This window comes from Pteropus vampyrus, unplaced genomic scaffold, assembly GCF_000151845.1.
Source record: "Pteropus vampyrus isolate Shadow unplaced genomic scaffold, Pvam_2.0 Scaffold41, whole genome shotgun sequence".
NCBI lineage: Eukaryota > Metazoa > Chordata > Mammalia > Chiroptera > Pteropodidae > Pteropus > Pteropus vampyrus.
In genome coordinates, this window is record NW_011888822.1 from 5,021,077 (window position 1) to 5,026,806 (window position 5,730).

Sequence of the window (5,730 nt, forward strand, 5' to 3'; positions counted from 1 at the left end):
ACTTCAGACAAAGGGTCAAAAAATCACCTAATCACACTGCCTTTTGTGCTCAATAAAATTACTTTGATAAGTGGCTTGTTCTAGTGGCTTTGTTCTTGGTACCTGCTCTGGATTTGAGGGCTGACTCTATACTCTTTCAAATTGTTGCAAATAAAGCCTAACCTTATGATGATAAAGGCAAATCAAAGAGTAAAAGAAGTAGAAAGGAAAAAAAGGGCCATAGGGAGCAAAACTAAAACTAGAATGAAAACAACAGTTTTAACGACAATGACAACAAAGTGAAAAGTTACTTAAGAGACATAACAACCAATTGCAATGTGTGGACATTGTTTAGAACCAGATCTAAACAAATGGACCACACAAAGGCATTTTGGGGACAATTGGAAACATTTTAATATAGGTACTTGTTTAGGCAATATGAAGAAATTAGTGACTTTGCTCATCATGATAATGTTAGTTATGTAAGAAACTATTTTCATTTTTCAGACATGTATATTGGACTACTTAGAGAGGAAATGTCATGATACCTGGGTTTAGTTTAAAATATTCTAGCAAAAAGGAAAATTAAGATGCAAATGCGGAAAATTCTTTGTCATTGTTAAATGTAGATGGTTCGTTTTACCATTGCTTCTACTTTTTAAAAAACAAAATGAAAAGTTAAAAAAGAAATCAGTGAATAAATGAGAACAAATGAAAGAAGAAACTACTTGTATTAGAAGCTTTTTTTTTACTATCCTTTAATGACTTTATTGGAGTATTGCACTATTAACTCCAATGTTTAAAGAGTAATCATTTTATATAAATAGCACAAAGAATATAAAGCTGAAGAAATAAGCTCAAGAATTCAGTTATTTAAAACAATAATTTTCTAATAACTTACAAAGGATTTTAGTGGCCATTGTTTATATTGACTGTTTATTAATCACAAATTTATTGAGGAATATAAAAAAGAGAAAAAGGTATAGATTGATGAGGAACCAAAAGGGGTAAGGGAGAGGAAATTAAGCCAAAACAATAAACCATATGGCAGAAACTATCTTTAAAGATCAAATCAGTCCTGGGCTGGAGTGCCGGCTGTTTCCTTTACACACTGTGGACAAGTTCATTGACCTCTCTGAGTTTGGTTTTCTCATTGGTAAAATGAGAATAACTGGAGCATCTTGCTCCTAGTGGGCTGTTCCAGGAATAAATAAAATTACCCACAATGTGCTTTCATGTTGCCCAGCACACGAATGTTGCCTGTTCTTATGTTCACAGCCTGAAATGCTGAGGGGAAAGGATCTGAAGATATGAAAGTGTGTGGGAAAATGGAGGCAGTCTAGCTTTTTGCTGCAATCACTAATTAGCCAGCAATCAACGACCCGCTTGGGCTCAGACAGGACTGAGGTCAGCCAAAGCTTCTGTTACTGCCTGGAACTCTGGAGCTGTCCCAGAATTGTTTACTTAAATCCCCCTTAGAGGTATACTCCCTAGCTCTGTCTCTCACTCCATTTGGGCCTGACTCGCAGGACAACTAATCTAATCAGCTAATCTATGCTAAATTATTAATAGGATCTAAGAGGTTAATGTGTAACAAGTATATACTCCAACAGAGGTATGCTGGAGACACAAGGCCTCAGTGAGTCATTAGAGTCTGGGTGGGAATTCTGGGCACCAGGCAGCCCTCCTCAAATCAAATCAAATTCTAGGAAGGCATTTTAAAAATCCTGCCATCAAAAGTAATTCATATGTGAATACTATCCAATCAACAAAGGGGCAGGCCAAAAAAATCCTCTAACTAGACCGGGACAAAGGGTATGTTTATGAACTTTGTGACCTTAGGTAAATCAACTTCACGGACTTCTCTGTGTCTCTGACTTTCCATCTGCAAAATGGAGGTTGAGGTAAGCATTAAAATATATAATCTAGGTAAAACATGTGGGACAGTGCCTGTCACATAATGCATGCTCAACAAATGTTAGCCATTATTAGTATCATTTAGAAGTTAGATTAGATGGAAGTCAAAAAAGATGCTTTGAAAACTTAAGTTAAAAAAGATTTTAGAGATGGCAGCTTCTTCTGCTGTGTTTTCAACGTAATTTGGCCCACAGTGTAGCACCCTGGAATCAGATCTGGGTTCGTGCTGGCCCTACTTTCTACTAGCTGTGTGACTTTGGACAAGTTGCTCAGCTTCTCTGAGCTGTAATTTTCTCAACTGTAAAATGAACATAATAATACCTACCTTTAGTGTTGATGAATGACTTACATATGATAATGTATGGAATATTATCAAATTCTAGGAACGCATTTAAAAAATCCTGCCAGAGAGCCCATATACTTATAATAGGAGTCCACCAAATGATGGCTTTAATTATCATCTTATAATTTCCAGCCTTTATGATTGTATCCTTGGGAGCCCTACCAAGAAGTGACAGTACATTCTAATGGGAGCGATGGACAGAGTCCCCAGTGCCTCATGGAGACTAAACCATGGTAATTCCAAAGTCATTCCAATAGGTATAAGGCACTTTAGCTGGGTGGAGAAGAACCCTCAGCTTTGACTAGTCCCGGTGTCCCAAAGAAGTAGCCGCAAGGCAGGATTTTTATCTGTCTGGTTATTGAGACTGTCTCATTCCAGAAAGAGAAAAGAGAAAGAGAAGAGAAGAGAAGAGAATGGGATCTTGGTTTGGCTGTTGGTCTCTGGTGACATGAGGCTACAAAATAACTACAATCCACCACCCTCATTTCTTTTTAAAATACATTTTCTTATTATGAAACTATTATAGAATCATGGCAAAAAATATAAGAATATAAAATTCAGTGGTAAAGATGGCCTACGTTCCTGCCAATCAGAAATAATCTGTTGATATTTTTCTGCATATTGCGTCAGACTTTTTCTTTACACACATGTGCACCCACATGCACTTTATTATTTTTTAAAAAATGAGATCATATCATATATACTAAATTATCACTGCCCAATCACTTAATATATATATATTTCTGTGTTTATATATATTTCTATGCCATCATTTTTAATGGCTGCATAGGAATCCATTGAATGCGTACCTTGTAAGTTATTTATCTGTCTTTTACTGATGGGCACTTAGGTTGTTTCTAGCCTTTCGTTATAATAAACAACACTGTACTAAGTATTCTCTCGTAAAAGCCTTTACAAAATTGTCCAATTCTTTCCAGAGAAGTTGCATTGATGGGTCAATGAATATACAATTCCTAAATGCCTTAAGAAACAAAACGCAGCTGGCCTTGCTGAGATGGGAGGATGAGAGAAGTATTTTAGTAACAGAAAAACACTGTCTTTCAGGCTCAGGCAAACAAAAGTCTTCTGTTGCCCTTCTCCCCTGCCTTTTTCTCACTCATCTACCAGAAAGCATGTCTATCACACTGATAAGAACAACTAAATTCTCCTGTGCAAAATTCAGTGTCAAATAGAGAAAGTCTACGTGACAGAACTTGGGGTTTCATCTGGAAATGCAATGTGAAGGATTGGCAGACAGTGGTTTACAAAAGCAACACACTCTCCTGAATGTCTCCCATGGGCCTGCCACTCGGCCCCCCTGGTATGTGGGCAGGCGGTCAGCTCAGTGAACTCTACTGAGGACCCATTGTGTAGGGGACACTGTAGTCACAAGGGCACATCATAGGAAAGAGGATACTCTCCACACCCCATCCTGAATCCTGAGGAACTTACAAACAGGATGAAAATCACAAATAAGTGTAGATATACTCAGGTGTCCCAAATATATACACAGACATAACCAATGACGGCGAAACAGAGACACTCCAAGAAAGGCTGCCACTGGGCCAAGAGGAACGTGCAAAAAACAAAATCTTAAAATGCTGCACTAGGTATAGAGGAAACAAGCAGACAGAAAGGGCTCTCAGCCCTGCCACTGACTAGCAGGGTGACCTTCGTCAAGTCCCATAAGGCCTTTATGACCGGTTTATCAAGAAGCTCTAAGCTTAATCACAAGAACCCGATTAGCTTTGGGCTTGGTATTCTGAGTTTTCCTTCCTTTGCTATGGTGTTTTAATTTCTACTTTCATCATCTTTTTTAAAGACTCTTCCATTCAGTAATTGTCTACCATCTGCTGAACACTGTTGTGGGAGCTGTCATTATTTGATACTCAGTCCTGACTACACCCTTGGAAGGTACATGTTATTCTTACTTCATGCTCTAAATGTGCTTAAGGTCATATAAATAACTGGAGTAAAAATGATTCCTGATTTTATCCTGATGGCACAGAGGAGTTACTCAATAAGTACTTTAAGGCTGCATAAATAAACACCTACGTGAATGGATAAATTAAGTTATAGACACCTTTCTAAACCTATGAAGCTTTCACTCTGTAAACTGCTCTATGCATGTCTTTTTAATATGCTATCTCAGAATTGTTTTTTTTTGAAATTAGACATACATGAAGAATCAGAAATGAGCAAGACTTATATTCCATCTGCAGGAAGTAGTATAATAGCCACCGTGCCCTGCCTTGGCAGACTCCCATGATTCAGCAGCTAAAGGTTACACCTAAACGTGTCAGAAGGGGGCTTCCAGGGGCCTGTTCCAAGGCTTGGGCTATCTTAAATTCTTATGCGTTGGTATTGAATAATAGTGTATCACTCTGTAAATAAATAACTTAACATCCCAGGACTACTGGGTTTGCTTACCTCTACTGAATTAGCATAGTGGCCTACAGAGGACTGCTAATGTTTCCTCCAGATTAAATGAGAATAGAAGACATAGAAAACAATAATGGAGAAAGCCAAGTCCAGGGCAAAGCAAGCAGCAAGCTATAGACAATGGTGACTGCCTCAAATCCAACTTTAGCAGGGACTCTCCCATTTAGCTGAATTTCTAAATCACCTGGAGCACTTAGTAAATCCACTAATTCTTGCACCATCTCACTTGGCTGGTAGAGAAGTTTGTTTGTTTGTTTTTAAAGAATCTGAGCTTGTATGAGGCTCCCAGGGTACTTCTAAAATTTACTCTTGGTTACCAACCACTATACTTGGGGGGAAATCTCTGAAGCTGACTGTATTGATATTTACAAAGAAGATATCTTCCTCTCTGGCCAGAGGGACTTCCACTCTCCACTTATTTTTACTCTCTGTGCAAAGGCTACCTGATCTCAGAGGTTTCCATGACCTTCTGGTCCATCATTCTAATGGTTGCTGGTGAATTGTGCCATATTCCCAAGTTCTCTCCAAATGTTCTGAGCCTCCTACATCTGAATTCAAAGAAGGGGTGCAGAAGAGGCTGGAAGAGAGAAACCAGAGTGGCATAGTCCAGCAGCGACCTTTGGAAGAGCCAATCAAAACTGCTGGGCTCCTGATACATCACACGGGATGAAAGAAGGGCCTGCCATATTGGTCACTGGCAAGCAAAAAACAGAAGGAAGAATAAATGTTGGCTGTGGTGATTTGAAATGTAGCACTTAAAGGTCCCAATACCAATAATGACTAGAATCTAAATAAGCTTTTCTGAAAAAGTAAGGCATCTTCCATTGTCCTCAATCCTCACCTTTTCAGATTTTCTCCTCTATGTGTTTTAAACAAGATTTTTGACAATGACTTCTCCTCTAGCCCAGAAAATCAAATCAAATGTCCACTGACTTGGGTAATTAATTAAAAAAATAAATCTTGAGGACTTTTTGAGTTACGGTATTAAGTCTTTCTCCCTCTCCCTCTCTCTCTCCCTCTCTCTCTCTCTCTCTGTCTCTCTCTCTCTC

General features: G+C 38.6%; 1 protein-coding gene and 1 long non-coding RNA gene across 4 annotated transcripts in view; one reads left to right on the forward strand and one right to left on the reverse strand.

Moving 5' to 3' along the window:
- The window catches only part of ADAMTS9 (ADAM metallopeptidase with thrombospondin type 1 motif 9), a 154,526-nt gene that overhangs the window by 139,851 nt on the left and 8,945 nt on the right, over positions 1 to 5,730 (reverse strand). The gene's annotated exons all lie outside the window — the stretch shown is intronic.
- LOC111738632 lies at positions 900 to 5,674 on the forward strand. Of its 3 annotated transcripts, none has more exons than XR_002779909.1 (3): positions 900 to 1,883; positions 2,372 to 4,153; positions 5,120 to 5,674. It is a non-coding gene; the product is annotated as an uncharacterized LOC111738632 (long non-coding RNA). The 3 variants fall into 3 exon arrangements; XR_002779910.1 differs by having other exon boundaries at positions 2,372 to 2,472; positions 4,062 to 5,674; XR_002779908.1 differs by lacking the exon at positions 5,120 to 5,674 and having other exon boundaries at positions 2,372 to 2,472; positions 2,618 to 3,141.